Here is a 16,702-nt window from a genome sequence, read left to right as displayed (position 1 = left end):
TAAACTTATTCCTGTGTTTGTGGGTAACTAAACAGTGACTGTCCGAGTCAGGAAGGACAATGGGTCAGCCTTCACATCCTACACAACCTGTTCACCTTTAGTTCCATTCAGACATCTCTCTGCCCCTTCTGGATCCAGCCTGTCCATTCCTTTGGCTGTCCATGCCCCTGATGAAGCTCCCCTGATACACTCCTAGCTCCTGTCAGCCAGATCTGTGCCTCATTAAGCCCAGGATGCACCTGAAGCACCCAGTACCACACCTGGCGCACAGCCATCCCTCAGGGGAGCTTGGCTGCTTGGATACAAACTGGAGTTCTGAAGCCTGTTAGCCAAGAACTTCTTCCCAGGTAGTCTCACGGTCAAAATTCTAATCCTATGAGACAGAAATACCAGAGCTGCTCCACTACCCAGACGGTTTGTCTGAGAATGGGCTGTGCTTCTGGGAGACAGCAGAGCAAAAATTATGGTAATGGCTCAAAGATTTCATGGAAACAGGCCATTTTATTAATTGTACTGCTAATAGCATATTTGATTAAAGCAGCATTCTGGCGATAGAATTCAGCATCTGGTCACTGACTTTCCAGTCATGGTGTGAGACAAGAAGACAAATTGTTTCCAGAAAGTCTCTGCTATCCTCCAGTCCTCAGCTGAGAGAAAACACTTCCCACAGTAGCATCAAGGATGCTATCGATGTCATAGCAAATGGTTAGGGAGTGGGGGCCCCCACTCTTAGAGGAGGACTCTACATTCTGCTCTGCTGCAGATGCTGGTGGCTTCTGGACAAGACAACTGGGCATTAGTGAAAAGGGAGGATTCTTGAGAGCTGTCCCTTGAAATCTACTCTATCCAGCTTCCAGAACTGGCACACTCAAATGACTTGGAGCAAAGCTTCACCCCGAGTTATCTCTATGAACCAGTCCCAAAGATCTTCAGACTTACTCTCCCCCAACCCTGAAGAAAAAAGAAGTCAATTAAACTTGTTCAATGGTGAACTAATGAGACCTATTTAGCATCATTTCCTAATTTCCTTCCCTTGTCCTATTCTCTGCAGGATATTTCTCTCTCTCACTGAAGCACAATCATCTCTTATTACCATAGATTGTGAAGTATTCTGGGGTCTCAGTGCTGTCCTGGTGGCATTTAGATATGGCACAGAACCTTCTCTAATACACAGAGAACTTTTTTCCCATTTAAAAATGTCAAATCCCACTGTTCTCAACTTAGCAATGTAGAAGGAAAATTAACTGGAGACAAGCTAGCTACATATGTGTCTGTGTGCACACATAAATACACAAACACACAGACACACACACACAGAGGGATTTTTACTTCAGTGTAAACCTTTTCCCACATGGCTATAAGAACCATAACAAACCTGTGGACACCCAGCTGCCAAATCAGGTTTCAATTATCTTGTTCTACTTAAACATGGAAGTGAAAATTCCTCCAAACACCTTTCTTTCCTATCAAAACCTGATCCAAGGAAAATGGAATTCCTAATCGATAAGGGTAAATATAGCTGAGCTTGGATGGCAGGCACACTGTGGCACCTCGGCAAGGGGTGAAAGCGTATAATACCCGTGTTATCTAATAATGGCGCTCTATATATAGAGGATATATGTGCGTATGCCTCACAGACACATTTAACAAGGAACAAAAATAATCTTGGGAACTCAAACACTAAACAAGCACATTCGGCTTCTCTTCCATTTTTTTTCCCCACATCGAGCAGCCAGTGAAATACATGTGGAGAGCTGCTGCCTTTTCAATCATAACCAGCTTTGACATTTTGACTTCAGAATTTGAACCAATGGATTTTAAGCCTGGGGCCAAAAGTGGTATTTTATATATCCCTAAAGTTTGGGACTTAAAAAAGACTTCTAAATTTGGTTTGCAGGTCTAATCAGTCAAAGCCTGGACCGAGTCATTTTTCCTCTGTCTTAGACTGTAATGCTAGATTTTGAGTTGAGAAGGACCCTAGAGGTCATCTGGACTACCCTTCACATTTTACAAGTAAGGGGACTGAGGCCCAGAACCTTGAAGGGATTTGCCCAAGGAAACCAAGGTTCATACCAAGGAAATCCCGCAATACTTCTCCTCATGATTCGATAGCCCTCCCTGGAAAAAATGCCAAGACAATATCCAGTTGCAGAAGTTTGGGATAAAATGCAAAAGAGGATAGAGTGGGGTAGAGAGGAGAAAGAGGAGCAAATTCAATAAATTTTCAAAATAATAAAACTTCAACATGAACATTAGGCTTTCAAATTCAAAGACAACCACCACACTCAATGAGCTTTGAAAACATAATTCTAGCTTTTGTGAATTCTGACTTCTCTAAATGAGTCACTGCTTTTCTGAGGAACTGTAAAACTGTTAGGCCAAGCTAGGTGTATACTGCTCCTCTATATTTACAGGTACAGCTGCAAATGGCAGTTTACTGGAGAAGGAGGCAACTCCAATACTGATTTATGCCAGGCTTAGAAAGAAGAGAACTTGTCTCTACTTCAGTTTGTACCCAAAGTCTGTCAGAACCATATTCATGAAAGGGAAAAAAAAAATGCATCTTCAAAAAGCCTGTAGGGCTAGACAATACACACACACACACACACACACACACACACACACACACACACACACACATACACACACACAGACAATATTTGTTGTTGATGTTGTTGTTTTAATCACTACTCCCATTAAACCATGCCAGGTGGTTTCTATGGTTCTATAGAAGGTGGCCTTCTCTTCAAGGGGCTCATGTGGATGCACAGGGAACTCATCAGTGAAGTAATATTTCAAAACACATGTACAGAAGCAAGGAAGGCGAATTAAAGATGGACAGGATGATAAGGTAGTATAAGAACTGGGGTTAAGAATAGCAAAGAAATTTAAAGACAGAGTATGAAACTGGGACAGCTGGGTGTTTCAGTAGATAGAGTGATGGCCCTGGAGTCAGGAGGACTTGAGTTCAAATCCAGCCTCAGACACATATTAGCTGTCTGACCCTGGGCAAGTTGCTTAACCCTATTTGCCTCGGTTTCCTCATCAGAAGGACATGACAAAACACTCCAGCATCTCTGCCAAGAAAACCACAAGGCGGGGGGGGGGGGTCACAAAGAGTCAGACATGACTGAATAATGACTAAACAACAACTAAAATGAAGTTGGAACCCGATCAAACTGCTTCTTGCTTATTGTTGACTTTTTGGTGTGAGAACCCACACCTGGGAAAATAGGCCAACACTACCAATCAAGATCTGACTGTTTTGTATATTGTCTAGACTTAAGAAAGTGATCGAGAAAATGTCAATGACGTAGATTAAATAAAGTGCGTCATGGATATCTTTTTACCCTGTTACTAAACTGGTAATGAGTGGTGAGGTAGGACATCAGATCTTGGAGCAAGGAAGACCTGGGATCAAGCCCTGAACCTGACATCTCTTGGCTGAAAGACTCAGAACAGACCACTTAACTTTCCACTGCCCTAAAACTTGAGGTTTCAGGGACAACCGACACCGGTAGAAGGAGTTTCCACACTGGGAAATGTACCAATGTATGTTCCAATGAATTCACATGACCTGCCCCAATCCCTAGCCCTACAAAATTAGAAAATCAGGAGAATTCCATAGAAACAGTGTAGCTAAATTTTAGGAGAAAAAAAAAATTGAAAAAAAGCCCTGTGCTAATTCTGTGGAAAAGATAGGGAACTATGGATATGGAATGACACAACTAGATGGATCAAAAGCTGGTTGAATTAGTGACCCCAAAGTAGAATCATGAATAGTTCCATGTTTCACAAGGCTTAGGCCCATGGTAGAGGGGAACAGGTGAGACTTGGAGTAGGAAGATCTGGGTTCAGGACCACCACTGCCACCACCCTCATCTTCTTACATATGGCGGTGGGCAAGTAATTTTCCCTCTTTATACTCTATCCCCATTTGTCAAATGAAGAAGCTGAACAAAATGACATCTAAGGTATATTTCTAAGGTATCTAAGGATCCTATGATCAAAAAGTGCTTTATTCTTAGTGTATCTCTCTGATACCTATCACGAAGCCAGCCCTTAGCATAGTCCCTATTACACAGTAGGGATTTAATAAACGTTGCTTGCTTGCTTTATTGATTGATTGATTGAATAAATGATCTATGAACTTGGACAGAGTGCCTCACTGGGTCATGTTTAGTGGTGTGCAGTTTCACATTTGTATCAGTTTTCTTAAGATAAAGATACGGCATGCTTGCACAATTTGCAAATGACAGAATACATAGAGGGAGAACTAATATACTGAGGAATAGAGCCAGGATCACCACTCTAGGATATCTGAGGAAACCTATTAACATGGGATTTAATAAGTGTAAATGTAAAGTCCTGCTGGAGCTCAAAAAATCAATTTCACAAATGTTATACAGTGTTACAAGACATTGTTAGAGAGCAGCTAGTCTGAATAATATCTTGAAGATTGAATTGAATGTAGGCTCATTATGAGTCATCACCACAATATACCAGTCAAGAAAGGTAAATCATACTTGGCCTTTATTGCAAGGGAAAAGAAGATGATGACCCACTGAAGTCTGCCATTTTTGGAACATATATGGAGTAACAGGTTGAATTCCGGTGATCACTGTTAAAGAAGGATGTTGATAAGCTTGAGAACATACAGAGTAAGTCAATCGTGACAAAACCATGTTATCCTGCCATGTGAAAATTGGTTCAGGGAATTAGACAGAGAAGCTTGGGGATCAGTTGTGGAGGGGGAAGGCAAGTGCTAGGTAGCTGGGTAGCTATCATGATCATCATCATCGTCACCATCACTACCACCAACACCATAATCATCATCACCATCATCATCCTTATTATCATCACCACCACCACCACGACCATCATAATTATCACCATCGTCAACATCACAATCATGATCATCATCACTACCATGATCATTATCATCGGGAATAAAATTTTTACCATCCTCAACATCTACTCCAACTCACATACTGAAAGAGAGACCCAAAAGCCCTTGCTTGAAGACCTTCAATGAAAAGTAACTTGTTATACTTGGGGACAGCTTTAACAGCTGTGAGCTGTCCCTGCACCTTAACCATGTTTCTCTAAAGTTAAATATCCCTGCCCACCTATGGCAGCCCATCTTCTACTACTCTGGCCCCACATAATCCCATAAATGTTGACCACAAGAAATGAGAACAGGGGGAAAAAAGAGTAGAAATTGCAGAGGGAAAATTAGGTTTCATTTGGGGGTCTGTCCAAAAGTGGAATAGGCTGCCATGGAATAGGACTACTCATTTGAGAGCTTTAAGTAGTGGCTTGATAACAATTTATTGAATCTTTCTTTTATCTATCTATCTATCTATCTATTTTAGGTAAGGGTCTAGGGGGAGTTTTTTGCTCAGTTATTAGTTTAAACAGATATTTACTGAGGTCTCTTAACACTCTGAGCTGCAGAGAATCTGTGACATCTCCTTCTCTCCCTCTCTCTCTTCCCATCCCTTCCTCCCTCCCTCCCTCCCTTTCTCTCTCTCTCTCCCCCCACCCTCTCTCTCTCCCCTCTCTTTCTCCCCTGTACCCTTTCCCCCTCTCCTCTCTGTCTCTCTTCTCCCCTGTCTTTCTTTTTGGACAGAGAATCTTCTATGTCAGTTCGAACGGCAGATTAATCACTTTCGCAACCTACAGAAAAAAGTTTTCTGGAAAGCATAGCAGTCTGCAAGTGTAAATGACAATCTTACTCTTTCTGAAGCTCAGACGCCCACTGCTTCTCTCTCATCCATGACTCAGCGCTAAGATCTAATAAAATGGGCACAATTCTCTTTTAAATATTGTGAACTTTCTCTCCAGGCACGACACTGTCAAGAATCTCCCCCACCACCCCCAAAGTTTGATAGAAATCAGAAGTTACTGTCCACCAATGCCCAGCAGCTTCTGAACCAACCCAGGCCTTCTGCAAAACTCCACAGACAGGTTATTATGCATTTTCCTCCCTCCCCCTAAGGCCTAGCTATTTAATAACTTGAGAATTTATTCTTTGTGCCTTCCCAATCAAGATTTTCATGGGGGCGAGGGGATGAAATTACACTTTGGTGAATCAAATTTTTGAGCAAACCAGAAAGAAAGATAGAAATCAGAGAAGCCTGTGGTAACTGGATGGGGCTTTTTACTGGGGTTTTCCCCACCTCAATGCAAAATATCACTTAACCTGGGGGTGTAAATTGCTCCCTAGAAACTGCTTAGTTACTAGGCAGCCATCAGAAGAAGGAGAAAGTTTCATTGTCTAATGTTTTCTTCTCTCAAACACTGGACAGGAAGAAAGATAAGCATCAGCCTTGTCCCCCCAGGGCCTAGCACATTGTCTTGCACATGGGAGGCCCTGAATAAATGTTCACTTGATTAAATTGAATATATAATCACTATGGAAAAGTAAGATTAAATTAAACCACATTGTCCAGGATGGCCTCCAAGAGTTTGATTGACTCATGGCTGGGAAATCAGAAGGAATGATCTCATAAAAATAATACAAAACTGATGCTCAGGTTCCTTGGTCAGCCTAGGAATGCCAAAGGGACCCCTAGGTAGAGAAGGCGGGAAACACCAACATATAAAACCCTATACCTGAAAGTGTTGGAAACAAGTTCTTCTGGATAATGGTGAGGTTGAAGGACTATCAAATCTCATGGTGGGAAGAGTCCTTGGAAAGGATCTAGGGCTGTAAAGGGACCATCTAGGCCATCTGAACCCCTAATTGTACAGTGAAAGCCAGTGGTTTGTCTAATGTCACAAGCCACTAATTGCCAGAGCTGAGATTTGACCTCAGGTTCAAGTTCATTTTTTTTTCCATGTTGCCACCAGACAACATCTGGCCCAACCCTATGTGACAAAGAATGTCTTCTACTGCACTCCTGATAGGTGGCTATGCAGCCTTGGTGGCAGGACCTCGAGTCACAAGGAGGCAGCCAATTTCCCTTTGGAATCGCTTTCATTGTTCTGTGTAGGAACAGAGAAATTGAATCAATAGCAATTATAAAAAAGATAATAAGGATCCTTTTGGGCCTAATCTTATGTCAGTACAAACTAATTAAATTGGACAAATTTAAGCTGGCACTCCACTTACTGGGAGGACACAATTCAAATTAAATTAATAAGGACTTCCAAAAGCTCATTCAACATTTGGTTGGCAACAGTGCCTTTCTTTATGATTTTTTATTTTATACTTATTTTGGTGGCAATCCTTCCACTTGCTCTCTCAAATAAAAAAAAACAACTATGTTTTTGATGGGTTATTGATTTCAAAGCTGTAGGTGTTCTCTCCAACAATGAAGAAGTTAGGCCCTCAACAGCTTCTCATACTGACACTACTAAAAAAAACCAAAATCATACTCAAACATAAAGAATCAATGCTCTGGTCAATTCTGGAGATGCAGGTATGGAGCCTCCCTCCACCAATGCAGACTTGAACCCAGGTAAGACTCAATAGACCTAGAATCCCAGAATAAGAGCTGAACAGCCCTTTCATCTCATCTCAGGAAACCAAGGGCCAAAGACATCAGACTCGCCAAGAATGACAAACATAGAAGTTGGCAGATCCAGGTATTGAATCCTGGGCCTCCGATTTTAGTTCAAGGGCTCACTAGCCCCAGGGAGGTATGTAAGGCACCTACAGTTAGACACTTGTTAGGGTCACACAGCTCCTAAGCGATGAAGGACTTGAACCCAGATTGCCCTTCACCTAAGCCTATAATTGCATCCACAGGGCACTAGTCCCTTGTCCATGCTTTCACATATGTCCTCTGTAGCAGCTTTACCCTAACCTAGGGAACTAGCCCCTGCTCTGGGCTCTTTTATCTGTCATGGAGGAGACAGACAAAGTCAGAGGTAGGGATAGAACCCACCTTGTTTGACCACAAATTGCTTCTACTTTACTGCCCAACCTGGTTTTTCTCACATTTTCTAACATTTGCTTTTTCTTCTTGGCTTTTCTGGAGAAAGGCTGATCTTTTCTGGACTCCCAAGGGCACTCCACCATTTCTCCTTGTTAGACCATCCAGCCCCTTAAAATTACAGTGAAAAGAGCCTGGATTTCAAGACGGAGGATGAGACTTCAAATACCAACTCAGTCATTTACTATCTGCCAGACCTTGAGTCATCTCTCCTCCCATCTCTGGGTCTCAGTGTCCACCTCTCTAAGCTTCAAACATCCTCGCAAGCTCCAGAGTCTGTGGATATAATCTATGGGCCAGAGGACGGGAGCTGCAGAGCTGGAGGAGGCTTCAGGTGTCTGGCCCAAATCCCCTCTTTTAGAGATGAGGAGACTGAAGATCAGAAGTTTACTAATTTTCTCATGGTTACACAGGAAGTGATTGACAGAAGCAGAATTTTCACCTCTTACCCCGCCGCCCCCCAAGTGGTACTGTTCGTAGTTTCTCAAGAGTGGCTTATTTATCACCACTAAAAAGTATATTGGTTTTTTTTTGTTGTTGTTGTTGTTTCTGGGGTCCAACTTCTGGGCCCAGAGTTATGATGAAAACTTGAGGATATAAGAACAGGAAGTTTCCAGGTAACCAAGATTTTATTACAGGAGAATTTCAGTCATATTAAAACACTGTTAGGTCTGGGGGTCCATGGATTCCCAAAGCCACATATGGAGAGCAGCAAAGCATCACTGCCCAACTCCAGCAGCATGATGCAGAACTCAATTTACTTCCTGCACCCATGTCTCCCTTTTTTGTTTCAGAGGAAAAAAGAGGAAGGTGGGGAAGCCAAAAGGGAGGTGGGAAAGATACTTCCCATCCCAGGGAGAATCATCATGTTAAAAATTAAAAACATTCATTTGAAAAAAAAAGAAAGAAAAAGAAAAGAACATCTCTCTCTCTCTGCTTAAGAATATCAAGGTAGAATTCTACATTTGGAGAAGTAATTCTTTAATTATTTTTTTCATTTTTTTAATGACACAAAGAGTATGGTTCTTTAAGCCACTGGGAAGTCTGAAATATAAAACCAAGGCAAGAGTGTGACAGCAAAGAAAAGCACATTGGCTCCACTGACAAAGGACCTGGATGCCAAGATAGTTTTTGACCAGTGTGTGTCAACATAGGACATGTCACTTAAACATCCTAGATCTCAGTCTCTTCTTTCACAAAATGAGGTGGTTGGACTCAATGACCTCAGGGATCACTTCAACCTTTAAAGCTTTAACCTTCTTAAATCACTTAAAACCCATATTAAAGTAAGGGGACTGGCCTAAGTGGATTCAGAGGCTCCTTCCAGCTCTGATACCTTGTGTGGACCTTGGGAAAGTGGAATGTGGAGTCTTGATCTCAAAGGGTTGTTGGGAAATTCAAATAAGAAATGGATTTAACCTTAAAAACAAATATATGTGTGGGTGGGAAAGGAAAAGAAAGAGAGAAAAAGAGGGGGAAGGAAAAGGAGAAGAGAGGTCAGCCATTAAGGGCACAACTCATGGGGTTAAGCTTCAGCTTGCTCAGCCCTATTCAGAGCTCCAGAGACATGTGGGACTTCAGCTTCCATTGCAGGCACCATGTCTGAAGAAAGGCAAGGGCTAGGGACAGAAAGCCAGCTAGAAATTCAGCCTTAAGAAGAACTGCAGATGTTTGTTTGGAGAATGGAAGGTTGAAGTAGGGCAGGACCGCAGTGACAGGGGGTCTTGTAAAAGAGAGAGGAAGCTGGTTCAGTGTTGTCACAGAGGAGGAGCAAGGAGCAGAAGGCAAAAATTGCAAAGAGATTTAGGATGGCTGTCAGATAGAACCTCCTAACAATGAGGTCTGTCCTGAAGGAGATGAGTCTCCTCGAGGGGAGCAGAGCTTCTGGCTTGCTAAAGGTTTTCAAATGGAGTGGGGTGAACATCTCTTGAGAGTGAAATGAATAGCGGGGATTCAGGCTCAGGTGCTGGCTGAACAAGACAGCTGCTGAAGTCCCCTCCATGCGGAGAACTTGGTGATCCTGGAAGGTCTTCAGAGCTTCTAAGTTTTCCAGTTGGTTAATGGTTTCCCCTTTTAAGGCAGAAATATAAATAAATAAATAAATATAAAAACTTCCTAAGATGATCAGATGGAAATCTCTCTCAAATCTACAGCTGACTTTCCCATCTTCTCCTACTGATGACAAAGAAAAATGCAACCTTTTCTCAATGACTCAGAATCAGTCACAAACATGAAATATTAATAGTGCTTTAATTTATTCCAGGTCTGCTAAGGTATGTATTTGCCCCTCATGAAATAGCCCCAGAGCTCTGTGTGCTTGAAGCTCTCATGTCTTCTCTTTTTAGTATTCTCCTGCCCCTTTGCTAGTTATGAGGGTAATAGGTGCTACTTCTCATGGCTGACAAGTTACCTAAATGTAGAGAACCCTCTCTCTCCCTTCCCACATGCTCCCTCCTCCACCTGGGAGCTAGGAGACTAAATAGCCAAGCTTGTTAGGCTTCTGTGCAAAGTAAGTGTCAATACACTGAGGCCCTAAGGGTTGAAATCAGCCAAGTGACTAAGTCTTGCTGCATGCCCTCTGGGAAATTCATTTTCTTCATGGCACTTTTTTCTCCCCTTAACTCCTGGCTCTATAGTTAAGTGCCAGTTAAGCTAGGTAGCTGGAGCTAGAGCTGGCTGAGGCTTTACTGTAAATCCACACAGCTTTTGTCTAGTGATTACATAAGTCTATTAGAAACTTACTATTAAAAAAAAAGAACTGGTGATGCCTACCTGGAAAGAAGAGAAGGTTTATAGAGAACCTGATATCTGCCTTCAAGTATCTGAAGGGATTTAATGTGGGAAAAGGATTAGGGTTTTTCAGCTTGGTCCCACAGGGCTGAATAGGGAGCAGGGAAGGAATTGACCAAAGACAATTTAAGACTGACATTGGGACAGAATTCCCAGCCACCCGTAGGCTAGCCCAAAATGGAATGGGAAGCCTTGGGAGGAAGTAGCTTCCATTTCACATGGATGGATGACCATTTGTTTGGGACATTCTTGTGCAGGTGCAGATTTGAAGAGCAGATGCCTGAGGTCCTGGTCAACCCTGAGATTCAGGAATTATGTGATTAAGGGGAAGACTGAAGTCATGGTCTTGCATGGAAAAAGTACCCTGGACATAGTAAAAGTTTAACAAATGTTTGAAGAATTAAATTGAACAAAACACAAAAGGAATTGTAGAGGAGGCGTCTTTAACCAGGGGTCTATGAACTTCTGTGAGTGTATGTGCATTTGTTCATGCATATTGATGGGTGTATTTAAGTGTATCTGTTTAAATATTCTGAGAATTCCTTTTGAATGTAACTGGCTTCCTTTGAAACTCTGTGTAGTTTATTTAATTCATTTAAAAACATGATTCTGAGAAGGGTCCATGGACTTCCCCAAACTCCTGTCAAAGTGGTCCAGGGTATTTTCAAATATATAAACAAATGTTAAGAGCCCTTGATGTTTACTTAGAGAGAAGAGAACAGGATTCCTGAAGTTGGCATTCCAGCCTGATGCTGTGACTTCAAGGCTGCCCCAGGGAGGGGAAGACAGGTCTTCCCCAGCTCTGGGTCTTCCATTCCATCACATACTTTAAGTTACACATTGAGTGCCACCTCCTAGAAGGGGCCTTGCTTGAAGCTGCAACATGTCAAGGTTGTGTTTCTTATATCTGTTCTCATGGCACACCTTTGCAGTAGAATGCAAACATCTCAGGAGCAGAGACTGGTCAACATTTTTGCCTTTATATGCCTAAGGCTTTGCATTGTTCCTTTCACAGTGGTCATTTACTAAAGGCTGGCTGAGTTGGCTGGAATGAGAGGGTTTGGTTCCCTGTCAAAACTACGAAGCTTAGTAGGACATGCAGAGAGAGGAAAGGACAGGAAGAAGGAAATGACTGGTAGAGGATCGTTCCCGTGCCCCAGACTGCACATGGCATTTGGATTGTCAGCCTTGGCTTGGCTGGAGTCATTTTTTGTTTGTTTGTTTATGCTTTCTTCTTCTTTTGGTTTTGGGGGTGAGCTTCAGTGAATCAACAGTGAACACCAAAAAGACAAGATGAGCTGTGGCCTCATCCCCTCCAAGAGTTTGTACACAGTTGGATTCTACTAAGATAGGTAACTGTCCCAAAAAAATAACTCTTAATTCACAGCCTAGCTCTTCCTATGCCTCCACCACCCCAACCACCAGTAAGGTCCAGGCATTTTCTTGGCAGGAGTTGGTAATTGCTACGGCTGCCCTCATCAAATTCTACGAACCTAACAAACTGCGGGGTGTTGAGATCAACCTCACTGTCTGCTTGGTATTACTCACTGCGAAAGGTTAAGCGTATGTATTTCTTTATGACTTTTTAAAGTGATAACTGATTTCCAGGCCCTGGAAAACATTTCACTGAACGATTCTCCCAAATCAAAACTCCATCTGCACTTGAAATGAGGCAACACTGCTGCTCATCACTTAAAACATTCATACCACAACATGTGGCGAAAGCACAGCTCAGGAGAGAGAGGGGAGGCAGTGCCGCCTTCTTCAGATACTCCAGGTGCCAGCACCCGCACATCTGGACCCAACGTATTTGGCAGCTCAGCCTCTCCACTCCGCACAGGTGCCCTTGGTGGCCCAAAACAAGGTCATTCCCCAGCATCAGAAGCTAGGTGACAAAGACAACCAGAGAGGTGGCATATGGGAAGGGTGGGGGAGCTGCAGCCAAATCTATAGCTCCCAGATTTGAGTATGAAGAGGGACCTTAGAAACCACACAGTTCACCCCATAGGCCAAAGGAAGCCCCAGTTATATACTCAATAAGCAGCCACTGAGTTTTTACTTGAGGACCTTTATGAAGGGGGAATATGTCACCTTTAGAAGCGACCCATTCCTCTTTGGATAGCTCTGGTGGGTGACATCAAGCTTAAATTGGATTCTGTGAAACTTAAAATCATAGGACCTGTGAGGCCACATGGGTCAATATCTTAATTTAACAGGGAAACTGAGACCCCAAAGTTGAAGACTCAGGATTTGAACCCAGGCCTTCTCCCTCTACATCCTGTACTCTTCCTAATGAGCCATGTCCCTTGTTCCCAGTCCTATTTTCCTTAAGAGTCCTCATTCCCCAGGATGAAAAGCTGATGGGGAACAAATTGTGGAAGAAACAATAACTGTCACCACAAAAGTGCTTGAATGTTAATGAAGTCCTTTGTGGCCAATAGCTCTTTTGATCCTTAATATAATCTTAAAAGAAAAGGGCAATAGGTGCTGTTATTTCCACTTTCCAGATGATAAAACTGAGGCTGAGAAAAAATAAATGATTACAGAATCATTACAAGTTTGAGGAAGGATTCCAGTCCAGGCCTCCATGATGCCAAGGCCTGTGCTCTCTCTGCCTCACTCAGTAATGGGGCTTCTTGCACATATTAATGAGACTCAATTATGCAAACTGTTTTACCTCAGTTAGATATAATAACGAATCAATCAACAAGTAATTTATTAAGTGTTCAAATGTGCTGGGTTCAGGGTTAAGCACTGGGAATACAAAAACAAAGACCAAAACCATACCGACCCACGGGGATCCAGCAGTTGTGGAAGGAAATATTTTGTTTTGTTATTCATTATGAGGCTGGGAAGTTCAAGGATTTTTTGTGTAAGTTTAGCCATTTCAGTGAGGTCCAAGTATTCGTGACCCCATTTGGGGTTTTCTTGGAAGAGATACTGGAGTGGTTGGCCGTTTCCTTCTCCAGCTCATTTTACAGATGAGGAAACTGAGGCAAACAGGATTGAGTGACTTGCTGAGAGTCACACAGCTACTAAGTGCCTGAGGCCAGATTTGAACTCAAGAAGAAGAATCTTTCTGTTTCCAAGCCCACAGCTCTATCCACTGAATCACCTAGTCCAGGACAAAAGGCAGAAATTTTTGTTGGGTAGCCATCAGGACCATTGAAAATGCTAGAACTGATTCTCTTCAATCAAAAACCAAGATTCTTCTTTCTAGCAGCCCTGGCTAGACCTGGTTCCCTTCCCTATCTTGGGTACACATGTAGGCATGAGTCACCTTTTCTAAGGGCATCAAGGGTATAAAATCCCACATATATATGCTGGCAATGATGACTTTCTTCTTCTGTATGATCAACAGAGCTAACGTCTCACCAAGCCGCCAATGATCAGAGTCACAAAAATGGCCCCTGAAAAACTCCACCTTGGACATGGTGAAGGGCCTAAAATTGCACGGGGAATGCAGTGTGGGGACTTTGGACTGCTGCCTTTTCATTTTTGTTTTACAACAATAGACTCTAAGCTCCCTGAGAGCAGGGAGAGTTTCTTTGTCTTTCCACTTCTGGCAGCCAGTGTAGCTCCTGGAACACAGTTGGTTCTTAATCGTTGTTTGTTGATTGCTTAACCAATGATCCTGTGACAGCATTCCTGGTGGAGTCAAGCACAATACCTGGCACATAGTAGGTATTATGAAATAAATGCTTATTGGTTAAGTGGTTTTATTTTATTTCCATTAACTTAAGATACCCAGAGTCCCTAATCATTTCTAGTAGCAAAATGTCATTTTGCATTGGGCTGATACCATTAAGCTTAGAACATTTCAAGGTCTGTGCATTTATATAGAATTGAAAGGACAATTCAAATACAAGGAAAAAATCTCTGTCTCTCTCCCTTTGTCTGTCTCTAGAAACTAGGGGTGAAGTGGATAGAGTTCTGGATCTGGAATCAATAAGACCTGAGTCCAAATCCATCCTCAGATACTAGTGCTATGACTGGGCCAGTTACTTAACCTCTTTCTGCCTCAATTTCCTCAATTATAAAAACACTTTAGAGGGTTGTTGTGAAGATCAAATAAGATATTTGGAAAATGTTTATCACAGTGCCCAGCACATAGTAGATTTTATAGACATGTTAATTTCTTACCCCTCACCCCCCTCTCTATGTCTGTCCCCCTCTCTCTGTCTCTTATGAAAGAACAAGATGAGGGGAGGAAAGGAGCTGTCTACAGCTAGACTCGAAGAAGGGGTGCCTTGGATGGGGCACAGCCATTTGTGGAGAGAAGGATGACAGTGGTAGGTGTGAGCCAGGCAGGCAGCATAGGAGAAGGGGCTGGTGACCCCCTTCCCACATCTGTTCCCAATGACTGAGAGTGAGCACCAGGAGAATTTGTGAAAAAAGGAGGGGTCAATTGTCCTCTGGGCAATCTCTCCTCCCCCCCCCCACCACTGTTTCCCTGCAGGAGCTCCACCAACATAAGAAATAGGGCTTGGGTGTCTCAGCAGAAGCCACGTCCCAATATCGCCAACCCTCCAAAGCACGTCATCCACCACGCTAATTGAATCAAACCTGGGCAGCAATGCTATAAATGGATTAACATCCTCACTCATGTGGTTACCGGGGTAACCCAGCCTTTCTGCCACAGATAAAATCCGTGCAATGTTAATACAGAGATTGGAGGTTCAGAAAGGGAAGGGAGGGACCCAAGCCAGGGCAGAGGCTTTCAGGAGGGTGTATGCCAGAGGACAAGGGTAGCAGCTCCAGACGTCCCATCAATGCCTGGAGGATGCTAGAGGTACAAATGAGACTGAATCCTGAGACTCTTGGTTCTAGAAGACTCTGTCTGCTCTCCACATGTGGCTTTCCAAATGCCTGAATCCAGTAACCAAAGGCTGAATTCAGCTGACTCCTAGATGGTACAAGTGTCCCAGGTGCCAGAGGGGAGGGAGGAGAATGGGTCAGGGTGGCTCTCACTGATATCTGTCGCCTGGGCTGGGGCAACATATATTTAGACAGGATTTACCTGACAGACTGGGAATATGAGTTCTTGTCTTATTTTTACAATTTTTAACTCAGAGGGTTAAAAGAAAACATCCTGGAGACTGCAGAACAGGGTTTGAAGAAGTCTCACGAAACAAAAGAAAACAAAGCATTTTCTCTTAGCAGGCAAATTCAAGACCCAACATTGTCCTTGGGCCATCGGGGCATAGTGGTTACCATTTCTGGGAAGCAGCTGCCACAGCGAAGGTAATTTGGCGAATCTTAATTGAGCAGGGGCAAAGCTTCGCAAGTCACAATTCTGGGGTCAGGAAACTGGGTTGGAATTTTAGAGTGTAATGGCTGACCGGAATACTTTGAATATCAGGCACACACATGGGCACGCGCACGCGCACACACACACACACACACACACACACACACACACACACACCCCTGAAGGAAAGACTCCCCTTCCCCCAAAGATCATTGCTGTCATGGAGGGAGAAGTGAGTCTTGTAAACTGGGGAAGAAGCCATGCCGACCAAATCATTCTCTTTAAAAGAAGCTTTTTAGTTCAGCCTTTAAGACCCTCCACACTATTTTTCTCATGCTATCATTATCACCACATTTTGCATTTATCCCCTTCACAGATTTCCCATTCCAGCTTACTTGGAGAACCGACCTCCCCTGACCTCAGCCTATAGACTCCCACCTCCATGCCTTCACACAGGATGTGCTGGTACCTGAACACATCCCTCTTCTCATCCCGGCTTCCACCCTGTTGAAATCCATTTCTTCTTCCAGCATGCAGCTCAGGGAAAGCTCCCTCTCATGTGAAATGCCCTGAACCCATCAGTTGCCAGGATTCTCTACCCCTTACCCCATCCCAGCATGTTTTTTCAGGGTCCTTTACCCGATCCTCTGTCTCCATCAGTCTCTATCTTGTGTTATAATTCGACCTTTCTCTTTAGTATTGGAGAGATGGAATGGCT

At 43.2% G+C, this 16,702-nt stretch overlaps 1 protein-coding gene across 1 annotated transcript in view; it reads right to left on the bottom strand.

Annotated features, from left to right (window-relative positions):
* LOC118846457 (LIM domain containing preferred translocation partner in lipoma) overlaps positions 1-16,702 on the bottom strand; it is a 507,446-nt gene that overhangs the window by 282,964 nt on the left and 207,780 nt on the right. The gene's annotated exons all lie outside the window — the stretch shown is intronic.

Source organism: Trichosurus vulpecula, chromosome 4, assembly GCF_011100635.1.
Source record: "Trichosurus vulpecula isolate mTriVul1 chromosome 4, mTriVul1.pri, whole genome shotgun sequence".
Taxonomy (NCBI): domain Eukaryota; kingdom Metazoa; phylum Chordata; class Mammalia; order Diprotodontia; family Phalangeridae; genus Trichosurus; species Trichosurus vulpecula.
The sequence above is the reverse complement of the archived record's forward strand: the minus strand, read 5'-3'. Positions and strand labels throughout refer to the sequence as shown.